Source organism: Medicago sativa, chromosome 3 (assembly GCF_051527215.1).
Source record: "Medicago sativa cultivar Bolivia chromosome 3, Bolivia_mono, whole genome shotgun sequence".
NCBI lineage: Eukaryota > Viridiplantae > Streptophyta > Magnoliopsida > Fabales > Fabaceae > Medicago > Medicago sativa.
Window position 1 is genome coordinate 51,142,943 of NC_140751.1, and position 13,273 is coordinate 51,156,215.

General features: G+C 35.0%; 1 long non-coding RNA gene across 3 annotated transcripts; it reads left to right on the forward strand.

Moving 5' to 3' along the window:
• Positions 1-384: 384 nt before the first annotated feature.
• LOC146938103 (uncharacterized) lies at positions 385-9,336 on the forward strand. Of its 3 annotated transcripts, XR_015031121.1 has the most exons (7): positions 385-737; positions 1,221-1,305; positions 1,411-1,598; positions 2,915-2,996; positions 7,482-7,566; positions 7,672-7,859; positions 9,137-9,336. It is a non-coding gene; the product is annotated as an uncharacterized LOC146938103 (long non-coding RNA). The 3 variants fall into 3 exon arrangements; XR_015031122.1 differs by lacking the exon at positions 2,915-2,996 and having other exon boundaries at positions 388-737; XR_015031123.1 differs by lacking the exons at positions 7,482-7,566; positions 7,672-7,859 and having other exon boundaries at positions 396-737.
• Positions 9,337-13,273: the final 3,937 nt, after the last annotated feature.

Genomic DNA, 13,273 nt, shown 5'->3' on the forward strand with positions numbered 1-13,273 from the left:
AGGTTTGCTCGTTTATTTGATCTTGCATCAAATAAGTTTATCACGGTGGCGGACATGTCAGCATTAGGATGGGGGAAGGTGGTGAGGCGTGGAGTTGGAAGAGACGCTTGTGAGCATGGGAGGAAGAGATGGTAGAGGAGTGTAGGATTTTACTTGACACTGTTGTTGTACAGTCTAATGTTTCTGACAGGTGGCAGTTGAATCTGGATACTCATGATGGCTACACAGTGAGAGATGCATATCAGTTTCTGACATCTCCGGTCTCCCATACTGTAATATCCCGCTTAACAACACTGTCATTTGTCATTTATCTGTGTCAGCTATTTTTCAAATTGTCTATGAGATTTTTTAAGCAAGGGCAAAATGGGTATTTGCCAAACCAAAGATATTTTTAAAGAAGAAAATTCTTAAGTTTTCTACACTTTTCCTTTCACTTCTTTCACTAACACATTTCACAATTTCTTCCCCCTTCTCTCTCAAAGCCATCGGCCTCCCTCTCTTCTTCCTCAATCTTCTCCAAAAATTTTCAAATCCTTAAGAATCCATAAGAAAACCATGCTCAAGGGTTTATAGTAGTGCCATAACTAGTGTTTAACAAGCAAAGATCATTCCTTCCTCTACTAGCAACCAAACCGCCCCCTTCCTTCAATTTTTCAATCTTCCATTTTGTCTCTAAATTCATGGGAAATTGCTAGAAATCATGTTGTTGGAGGTACCCATAATGTTTTAAGAGCAAGGTAAGTAACAAAAATACTTTCCCTTCCATTCCTTCATGTTGGCCGCCCCTTAACTCTTCATTTTGGGGAAAATTAGTTTGTTGAAAATTCTCCATTCTCTTATGCTTTTATATGTGTTCATGTGTTATGGGTGTTGTGATTTTTAGCATGTTTGATGATTGTAGGAACAATTGGTGTAAGAAAGAGTTTAGCTAGTAGCTTGGTTTATGAAATGAGATAATTATAGAATTGTTGTTGAAGATCATTGTTAATGGTTTGTTGTTGATGTAAGAAAGATGAGTTGGTGATCAAAATGGTGTATTATTGTTAAAGATGAATGTACTTGAACCTTATGAGAATTGGGTAAAAATTAGTATGGCAGTGCTTGTATTAGTCGAGTCATATATTTTGCTGTGTGGCTTGGAATTGAATGATTGTTGAAGTTTTAGATTCTTCATTCAATTCACTTCAGTTTGATCATAAATTTTGTATGTTTTGGATTAGAAACGAATTTGGAAAACGCAATTGAAATTGGTAAAATCCTGCTGGAATTTGGTTACGGGTTTTGGGACAGAGCTCCACTAAAACGGTAAGAACTTTTTCTCTGTAACTCCAAATCAGGTGGTTCTTATTGCTATGGTTAGCTAACGAAATTTCCGTCGTTTGGGCACCGGTTTCATGAATTTTGGTCCAGTATTGAAGGCTGGAGACGAGTTTGAAGTTTGGGGCCTGATGTGGGATTTGTGATTAAGACATGGTTAAGTTCACAAGCTTTTGATGATGAAGAGATGATTGAGGCTTTGAGGCAGAAGCACGAGTGTTAAAGAACGGCAGAGATGTTGTTGGTTAAGCAATCTTTAAGTTGCTGGAATTGTTTTTAAGGTGAGTTCCTTTAGTTAGAAAACTTCCCTTTGGGTAGTTAAATTATACCTTTAGAATAATAGAATATGATTTAGTACATTAGTACATAATTTAGTGACAATATGATTAAGATTTATACCCTTGCTAGAGTACTCTAAAATAACTTTTATGTTGATAAATATGATTATGGTAATGTAGGAGTTAGAGGAAAAATATTATGATAAGTTTTACGTGAGAATGAATAAATATGCAATTTCGGCTAACGTTACGTAAAGTGAGAATTGTTTGATTTTATTACTTTATTTCGACTCTTAGCTAATATAAATTACACTTTTAAGGTAATATAATGGTTTGACTTGGCTAAGACTCCAATTCTCATTATTACCGAATATGTAGCCGAAATTGTCTTATGCATATCCTCTAATCATACACTACCATAGTGTATATTTATTTCTGTAAAGGAATGTTTAGAGTAAAATAGCTATTGAAACAAATTATTCATGGGTAGATTTCCAATCATTGGAAAGAAAAGAATTCTAAGTATGGAAGTTCGACTTAATTAGTCGAATTTAATTTATCAGGATATGGGGAAATCTTATAACCTTTTAGGAATGGCATATGACAACGATATGCCTAGAACCTGAATAGGTTAGTATCAGAATTAATTTCAGAATAAAGACGAAATTACTACGTCTTTATTATTAGACTCAGGAAAATTATCATTATAAGAAAATCAGTTAAGATAAGTTATTCCTCTCTAGCTCCCCGTCAGTAGTGGAGTTGAGGATTAACTCAGTTATCAGAGAATCAGTTCAGTTTATAATATTAAATAATTTATAAGTCATGGCTTTCGCTATTCCCGCCAGTTGGATACGAAAGGTTCCCGCTAGTTGGAACGGGCACTATCCGTAAGGATGACCCCATGACAATAAGAGGAGTCCGGTATCCCCGTCAGTTGGGTTCCCGCCAGTTGGAAATTATTACCGGTCAGAGTGAAATAAATTCCGGGGTTACTCCACCTGGGTTTATTCCGTAAAATCAACTCAGATAATATTGTTTGTTCAACGCTAACATTTCTAACATAATATGACAGACATTATGATTATAATTATGATTATGAGTTGAGTACTAGTATCAGGATTATATTAATCTTTTAGACAGCGATCCTAGTTATCCCCCGATCGCTCAGTTATGCATGATAAATTGCATAAACCCAAAAATGGTTGAGTTTAGAGACAAATGGCGATCCTAGGTTCCCTGAGATTGCCTACAGTCTAGGATAGGTGGAACTCACTGAGACATCCCGTCTCACCCCAATCCCTTTTATTTTATTTCAGAGACACAGGTGGATCGCAAGCAGGGCAATTCGTGATGAAGTAGAGAAAGAAGCTGGACAATTATGTTTACTTTTCATTGCATGTATGTTGTACACGTCAGTGGTATTATTTTAAATGTATAGACAAGTAGTTTTATGATATGTTCGGAAGAAATTTTATTATTGTAATTTTAATGTATCCAATGCCAAGTTTAACGAGCATACTAGATATCCTAGGTAATTTCTAGTATGGGTGTTACAATTTGGTATTAGAGCTGGTCGATTCAGATCGTGCCTTGGGTCATTAGAATTCAATAAAATGCAGTGGGACCATTGGGTTCCGGATGTTTATTCTAAATGTCATATCTACCTGAGCCTGATCAACTCAATCTAGTATATGACAGTTAGAACGAATGTCTGAGAGCTGAATAGGACCTAGGAGGAATGAAGCATAAGAAGAAGGAAAGTCAGGGTGTCAGGTTTATAGGGAATTTTGCTAAGGAAGTATTTGATGCCTAATGGTGGTTGCTAAACTTTGAAGCTGAAGATTCTTCAAGCACATAAGGGAAATGTTAAGATTAAGACGGAGTACTATGTATTGTTGAACGATACTTTTTATGTGGATACCTTTGAAGTAAGATATTCAGGGTGACTAAGGGATAATTGCAACTTTGACAGGAGCCGCAATATAAGAGGCATAAGTAAGGTATAGAAGAAATGAGTATTTCTAAAGGCATAACTAGAACTGCAGGATCAGAAGATGAACTTGATATGAGAAAATTATCTGATGAACAATGGAATTCATAAACTCTCGGTGGGTGTAGAGTATGTAAGAAGTGAAAGACTTGAATGCCGAAACGAGCTGGATTTTGATGCTTGAACTGTTAGGTGAACTAATTAAGGAATAAGTAAATTATTTTGGAGCAGACAAGGAAACCCCCGATGTGAGCAATGAATGGACGACGTAAGTTAGATAAACTATGTCGGATTAGTCAAACTTCCCGAATCTAAAGTGCTAGATTTATGAATTAGAAAGTGAAGATGCTATACCGCATAAGAGTCAAGAAGGATGAATAAATAGTAGTGGAGAGATCCTTACGGATTAGAGCACGAATTGGATGCATTTTTTAGCAAGGAATTGCAGAAAAGTTAAACTAATAAGGATTGTACGCTAAGGAAATTGAATAAGACCTGTTGCATTTATCATGATATTAAGTTGTTCTTCGAACTAAGAAATACAAGTATAACAGTAAGTGGAAAGAGATCCCGGTAATGGTCAGAGACAAGATGTAAATTTTCGATCGAAACGAAAAATAAAGATTTAATAATAATAAGTTGTGGAAGTTCGGTGAACTAATGGACGAATGATGTCAAGCTCTTTCAACGGAATGTCGAGGACAAGAATGTATTAACGCATGAATACAATAGGTTGATGTGTTAAAGATTAAATCAAGATTTTTGAATTTGAAAATTATTTTAAGGTTCTGCTACAGGAAAAAAATTGTCGCTAGTGTAAAAGAGTTAAGAATGAAGTAAAGTATTGAGGAATTAAACATTTTTATCTGATGATTTTTCTGATGCAAATGTCTTGAAAACCAAAAGAATGATTTTGTTAACTAAATCGAATTTTGGGAGTCGAAGTTATTACAGAGGAGATCGTAAGTGTATCTGTCAATACAGACAAGAACGAACTAAATGGAAATAAGCCTCGAATATTCAAGTATGTTTTAGTTCATAAATAATGTGAATGTGAGAATCATTCAAGGAACACTTTGCGAAAACAAGTATGTAGTGCATGTTTAAAGAAAAATTTGCAGTATTTGAAAATGACTCGTCAGTGATTATAAGTCGGTGCTCGAAATAGCAAGAAGTGTAAAGTTAGCCCCATGTTCATAACATGTAGTAATGAGATGGAGAAATTTACAGTATGGTTGGAGCAGTACGCCTAAGCGAAGTGAACTAATAAATCAGAGTAGCGCAGCGAGATATTAATCAACAAGAAGTAACATAATGTGCAAAAGTTTAAGACTTTGAATGAGATATTCATGGGAAATCTTAAGAGACGAATTAAACAATTTTCCAAACCGCATAATTCACAGATATGAAAATTTCAAGTAGTAAGAGTAGGATGAAGGTGTTCCTACCTTATTAAATATAAGAAATTGGAATCACCTATAGTATGTAACCCGGTTAATCGACGCCGTGATTTTGAAGAATGACTTAGAAGTATCAGATTAGTTAAAAGGAGTCATGTATGAGGAAAAGATATAAATGTTGTATCTTGAAGATTTTATTTTTATTTTGGTTTGAAATACTATCATGGAATATCAGGTATATTAACATGTATCTGAGGGAACATATACTACTCAGAATATGAATGCAAATGCTTGAATGCAATTTTAGTCTTGAAGTTTAGGAATCTAAACTCCATATTTTTGAGGTAAAGAAAAGATTGATATCACACAAATGGGACTACGCATGTTCAGGTTATGAGTATGGAATTAAGAAAAAGATGATAAGACATTCCCTAGAGTAACAGCTATAACAATATTGTTCAAGAATGAAATGTATATTTTGAACATATAAGTTCAAGAGAAGATCTATGATGATACTTTTTACTCATCCTAATATGATCAAGGTGTATCGTGATTGATTTAAATTCTGGTATAGAAGAAGCAAAGTTGAATGACTACAAATATATGTTATGTATTAAGCTATCAGTTGTACTACCTTGTGTATTGTGTACTCGCCAGTCAGTGCACCATTCTCATATAAGATTTATATATTTAATGTACTCGCCAGTTAGTACACTATGTATTTAAATCTGATTTATGGATTGTACTCTTCAGTTAGTACTTCCAACAGATGTTAGAGGTAGCACAATGTTGAGTTTATTCATATAAAACATAACAGACATCAGAAGTAACATTTACCTATTTATGTATTGATTAATGGAGAAAGTTGGAACAATTCTTACTTTCGATGAAATAAACTTGACGTCAGATATTGCTCAGAGTAGGGACGATCTTATACAGCGTATGATATGATTATCATTATAAGACCTCGTTATTTGGGGCATAGTTCAGACATAAAATTTTATTGGGATCAGACATAGCATGAAAGATCACTCAAAGGTCATATCCGTCCAAGACAAGATAAAAGTTGACGAAGTCGATAGAAGTGTTACTTTAGTAAACGTATGAGATTTTTCAAGAATTCAGTAAAGGTAAACAAGTAGGAGTAACCTAAGACAATTTATAAAGAGTATGTGGAACAAGGAATTTACTCGAAAGATATCAGATGCATTGGTTAGCTTTACAATCCACTATGTTCGGAATGTGTATAATGTATTCCACAAATCACAGATAAGAAGGTTATTATCGAATCTTTTCGACATAAGAGATTGGAAAACATGTCAAGGAATCGGTTTAACATATTAATTCAAGTCAGTTGTATCTATGGCTAGGTAGTCGGAAGAATTTATGTAACAAAGGAAACCGATAGTTTAGTCGGATAAAGAGAATCAGTTGGTAACAGACGCATGTGGAAGTCTAAGATCGAAAGTATAGAGGAATTATTTGTACTTATTAGCAAGTAAAATCTAAATTTCGAGGACGAAATTTTCTTAAGGGAGGTAGAGTGTAATATCCCGCTTAACAACACTGTCATTTGTCATTTATCTGTGTCAGCTATTTTTCAAATTGTCTATGAGATTTTTTAAGCAAGGGCAAAATGGGTATTTGCCAAACCAAAGATATTTTTAAAGAAGAAAATTCTTAAGTTTTCTACACTTTTCCTTTCACTTCTTTCACTAACACATTTCACAATTTCTTCCCCCTTCTCTCTCAAAGCCATCGGCCTCCCTCTCTTCTTCCTCAATCTTCTCCAAAAATTTTCAAATCCTTAAGAATCCATAAGAAAACCATGCTCAAGGGTTTATAGTAGTGCCATAACTAGTGTTTAACAAGCAAAGATCATTCCTTCCTCTACTAGCAACCAAACCGCCCCCTTCCTTCAATTTTTCAATCTTCCATTTTGTCTCTAAATTCTTGGGAAATTGCTAGAAATCATGTTGTTGGAGGTACCCATAATGTTTTAAGAGCAAGGTAAGTAACAAAAATACTTTCCCTTCCATTCCTTCATGTTGGCCGCCCCTTAACTCTTCATTTTGGGGAAAATTAGTTTGTGGAAAATTCTCCACTCTCTTATGCTTTTATATGTGTTCATGTGTTATGGGTGTTGTGATTTTTAGAATGTTTGATGATTGTAGGAACAATTGGTGTAAGAAAGAGTTTAGCTAGTAGCTTGGTTTATGAAATGAGATAATTATAGAATTGTTGTTGAAGATCATTGTTAATGGTTTGTTGTTGATGTAAGAAAGATGAGTTGGTGATCAAAATGGTGTATTATTGTTAAAGATGAATGTACATGAACCTTATGAGAATTGGGTAAAAATTAGTATGGCAGTGCTTGTATTAGTCGAGTCATATATTTTGCTGTGTGGCTTGGAATTGAATGATTGTTGAAGTTTTAGATTCTTCATTCAATTCCCTTCAGTTTGATCATAAATTTTGTATGTTTTGGATTAGAAACGAATTTGGAAAACGCAATTGAAATTGGTAAAATCCTGCTGGAATTTGGTTACGGGTTTTGGGACAGAGCTCCACTAAAACGGTAAGAACTTTTTCTCTGTAACTCCGAATCAGGTGGTTCTTATTGCTATGGTTAGCTAACGAAATTGCCGTCGTTTGGGCACCGGTTTCATGAATTTTGGTCCAGTATTGAAGGCTGGAGACGAGTTTGAAGTTTGGGGCCTGATGTGGGATTTGTGATTAAGACATGGTTAAGTTCACAAGCTTTTGATGATGAAGAGATGATTGAGGCTTTGAGGCAGAAGCACGAGTGTTAAAGAACGGCAGAGATATTGTTGGTTAAGCGATCTTTAAGTTGCTGGAATTGTTTTTAAGGTGAGTTCCTTTAGTTAGAAAACTTCCCTTTGGGTAGTTAAATTATACCTTTAGAATAATAGAATATGATTTAGTACATTAGTACATAATTTAGTGACAATATGATTAAGATTTATACCCTTGCTAGAGTACTCTAAAATAACTTTTATGTTGATAAATATGATTATGGTAATGTAGGAGTTAGAGGAAAAATATTATGATAAGTTTTACGTGAGAATGAATAAATATGCAATTTCGGCTAACGTTACGTAAAGTGAGAATTGTTTGATTTTATTAATTTATTTCGACTCTTAGCTAATATAAATTACACTTTTAAGGTAATATAATGGTTTGACTTGGCTAAGACTCCAATTCTCATTATTGCCGAATATGTAGCCGAAATTGTCTTATGCATATCCTCTAATCATACACTACCATAGTGTATATTTATTTGTGTAAAGGAATGTTTAGAGTAAAATAGCCATTGAAACAAATTATTCATGGGTAGATTTCCAATCATTGGAAAGAAAAGAATTCTAAGTATGGAAGTTCGACTTAATTAGTCGAATTTAATTTATCAGGATATGGGGAAATCTTATAACCTTTTAGGAATGGCATATGACAACGATATGCCTAGAACCTGAATAGGTTAGTATCATAATTAATTTCAGAATAAAGACGAAATTACTATGTCTTTATTATTAGACTCAGGAAAATTATCATTATAAGAAAATTAGTTAAGATAAGTTATTCCTCTCTAGCTCCCCGTCAGTAGTGGAGTTGAGGATTAACTCAGTTATCAGAGAATCAGTTCAGTTTATAATATTAAATAATTTATAAGTCATGGCTTTCGCTATTCCCGCCAGTTGGATACGAAAGGTTCCCGCCAGTTGGAACGGGCACTATCCGTAAGGATGACCCCATGACAATAAGAGGAGTCCGGTATCCCCGTCAGTTGGAAATTATTACCGGTCAGAGTGGAATAAATTCCGGGGTTACTCCACCTGGGTTTATTCCGTAAAATCAACTCAGATAATATTGTTTGTTCAACGCTAACATTTCAAACATAATATGACAGACATTATGATTATAATTATGATTATGAGTTGAGTATTAGTATCAGGATTATATTAGTCTTTTAGACGGCGATCCTAGTTATCCCCCGATCGCTCAGTTATGCATGATAAATTGCATAAACCCAGGTGGATCCTAGGTTCCCTGAGATTGCCTACAGTCTAGGATAGGTGGAACTCACTGAGACATCCCGTCTCACCCCAATCCCTTTTATTTTATTTCAGAGACACAGGTGGATCGCAAGCAGGGCAGTTCGTGATGAAGTAGAGAAAGAAGCTGGACAATTATGTTTACTTTTCATTGCATGTATGTTGTACACGTCAGTGGTATTATTTTAAATGTATAGACAAGTAGTTTTATGATATGTTCGGAAGAAATTTTATTATTGTAATTTTAATGTATCCAATGCCAAGTTTAACGAGCATACTAGATATCCTAGGTAATTTCTAGTATGGGTGTTACACATACAGTTGATGCAATAGATGAGCTTGTCTGGCATAGGCAGGTACCGTTGAAAGTTTCTATTGTTGCTTGGCGTTTGCTGAAGGACAGATCGATTACCAACAAAACTTAACCTCCAATGGCGCGGTCTCCTCGAGGCTACGGTCACTACTTGTGTTTCGGGGTGCGGCATTGATGAATCCGCATCCCATTTGTTTGTGCACTGCGAGGTTTTTGGGTCATTATGGCAGTATATCAGGTCTTGGAGTGGCATATCTGGTGTAGATCCACATAATATCAGTGAGCATTTTTATCAATTCACTCATTCTACAGGTCATTCAAAGGCACGCAGTTCGTTCTTACAATTAATTTGGCTTCTTTGCGTGTGGCTGGTTTGGAATGAACGCAATAACAGGTTGTTCAATAACATTGAAACACCGATTTTACAGCTTTTAGACAAAGTTAAATTTCATTCGTTTTGGTGGCTAAAAGCAAAAAACACCACTTTTGTGTACGGTTCTCAGAGATGGTGGTCGGACCCTTTTCTTTGTTTGGGTATCGGCTGACCTTTTGATGTAATTACTTTGTATTGCCTGTTTGTTTTTCGGGGTGAATTCTCGGGTACACCTTGTTTTGAGAAGTTTTCATCGCCGCTGTTAATATATCTCATTTTGATTTTTTCAAAAAAAAATGTTTACATTGGCGATGTGTTTACTCTCATATAGTTCAGCTGAAAGGTAAATAAAATCATATCAAGAATTATTTGTTTGACGTATTTTGAGTTGCTTTGCATATTTTATGCTTGCTTGTTCTTTATCAATACAAGTTTGCTTATATAAAAAAACATACTAATTATAAATATGTCTAAGATTTATAAATATGCAAAAATGTAGTATTGTATTTATATGAATGAATGAATTAATTAATTAATTACAAAGAGGAACTACACTAAAATCACACGTTTAACAATAAATGACTAATCAAAGTCGAAGATAACTCATAAAAATTCAGGTATAACCTAAGCCCAAGTCCAAACTGAGTCGATCACTTGCAAATATTGATTGCATAGGAATATTAGAACATAAACGTTACATTTAACACACTTTAGATAAAATAAATTTTAGAAAATCAGTTCATTTAAAATTCATTCATTACTGCCGCAATACAACTAGACACGTAATTTAGATTTTTGTTTTGGTTGTTGAAGATGTACATTACTCATGTAATTAGGAAACTTTTATGTGTCATTTCAAGAAGAGGTGAATTTGTTGACTTTGATAGGTGAATTTGTTGACTTTGATGTGGCAACTGCTGAGAGGAAAAGGATGGATGTGGTTAGGCTTTTGATTTCAACTAAACTATTTGGTTTTATTAATAAAAAGGTGTGTATGAAGGTGATGGGAGCTAAGTTTAATGTGTGGGTGGTGGAAGATCAATCACAAGCTTTTGAAGAGGTGTTGGAGGAAGAAGAAGTGTCCGAAGATTCAAATTATAGGGGGGAAGAGGACGTTTTGAGAAGGACGAAGGTGGTTTTAGGGGAAGCTAGCCACGGTATTCTATCCGGTGGTAGTCTTTCCGGCGAAGAAGCATCGGAGGAAGATGTTACAGAGGAGGTTGAGGAAGAAGAAGTTGATGGGTCCCACAGTGATGAGGTGGAAAGGGCAAAGTGGGAGAGAAAATGTATTATTCTTTGCAACCTTTTTGGAGTGCAGCTTGATAATGGAGCTTTGGCAGAAAGTAATGTAAAGACTCTACCAAATGGGGGACAACTTGTGTGTTTAGTGGACCCTCTAGTTGATGAGGAATCTTCTCGTCAAATAACAAGTGTGAGGGATAAGTTACGGTGGCGTTTAGCCTAGGAACGCCTAGTTCTTTCCCATGATGGGAAAATGAGATTTTGCAGCACACGTGTTTGTTGCCAACCGGTTGTGGCCAAACAAAAAAAATCATGAGTTTGCATTTTTTAATGTTAAACAGTATCTTTACTAGTGTACCTCTCCATTCTCTCACAACAACACAAACTACCCCTCACCCTTTTGTATAACTTCTTTCCAATACATCTGAAGAAACCGATAATACTTGGTCATCAATCATTTATGTTCATGGTTTTGGTTAAAATACATAACATAACAAAACCCAGGGAAGAAGCTTTTTGAGCCAAAGTAAACTCTTCAACTATAGTTTCAAGGAAAACTTCAGATGTGAAACCCATCATATAAGAATTTTTTCGAATTTGGTTAGAGATTGCTATAACATCAGCCAAAACCCATCAAATCTGCCACAAATTTCGTCTGGAAAACCACAACCACAAACAATGTTCATATTTGGAAAACTCCTCTTGAAAAAGATTTGAATGCCATTTTTTTCCATAATTATTTTAGTTCAATTTGTCACAACTTACTTTCCATCTTTAACTTCTGTTCATAGTTTCTAAAATCGTGTGAATCATAAAAGGAAATTTAATTCTAAACCCACAACCAAAAAGGACAAAGTAGTAGAGATGGAAGAATTATTTTGTTTTCAACTAGCAATTGCAGAAAAATATGAAGAAGCATGCATATATCTTGAAACTTGGAGAAGAAAAATATGAACTCTTGTTATTGACTTGAATTGCAGAACATGATGTTTTGATTGAGAATATTGGAGTACTGAAGCCAAAACCCCATGATCTAAAATCAAAAATAAATAAATCAAACAAATGAGAAATTGTTATTTAATTCTGTGGGTGGGGTCCACTGCTTTAGTTTACAATACCCAGCAATAAGTTACAACCATTACCAGGTCACAAATCTAAGCCATCCAAATAAAAAACTATTAAATCTATGGTTGTGGTTCAATTTTCCCATGATGGCAAAGAACTTCTCTTTCCCATGCTAAACTCCACCGACCCAAGTTACAGTATGTGGACCAAGTTGTAGTTAGTGAGGATTTTGAAATTGAATTTTGCTCTCCACCTCGCAATTTTCGCTCGCGCCCTGCAACCATTCCGAAAATACCCTTGCGCTAGTTAACTAGCGCAAGTGTAAAAAAAGGGTTCAAAAACGAGACTTAAATTTTACATTTGCGTGACTTAAGTCACGCTGCGTGTGTTAACTCATGCAGAAATTAACACTTACGTGAGTTAACTCACGCAACCTTTCACTATGATGAGAAAGAATAGTTTCTTTCTGTTCATCTTCAGCGTGAGTTAACCCAAAAATCTTCACATCAAACTTCATTAAACTCATATCTGTTTGTAGCAAACATCACAAGCGAGGGACCAAAGCTATACTTGGAAGCCATAGATTCAATTTTTAGTAAAAACTCATATTTGAAATTGCTTTATGCAAAGCTCATATCTTTCTTATTTCAATTTGTTGCAGAATTAAATGTAAGAAATCTATGGTTCCATATGTTTAAAAACCCAAATCTGTAATTGCTTGTCCTGAAGCCATGGTTTTGAATTTTTTATGGTTATCGAACCATGATTCCAAAACAATAGCGCTTGCTATGAAGAGAATGGATAAAATTTGATTCATATGAAAGATTCACTAAAAAACAGAGTTGTGGTGATGTTTAGTTGCAAGTGTAAACAAATTAGTTGTGAATTTGTGATGATGGTATAACGTGATGGTGGTGATGAATGTTTATGTGGTTTGTTGGATGCGTGCGTTAACTCACGTAAGTATTAATTTCTGCGTGAGTTAACTCACGTAAGTGTTAATTTCTGCGTGAGTTAACACACGCAGTGTGACTTAAGTCACGCAAGTGTAAAATTTAAGTCCCGTTTTTGAACCCTTTTTTTACACTTGCGATAGTTAACTAGCGCAGGGGTATTTTCGGAATGGTTGCAGGGCGCGAGCGAAAAGTGCTGGGTGGAGAGCAAAAATCTTTGAAATTGATATTGGACTGGATAATATTAATTGTGACCCTGTTTTAAA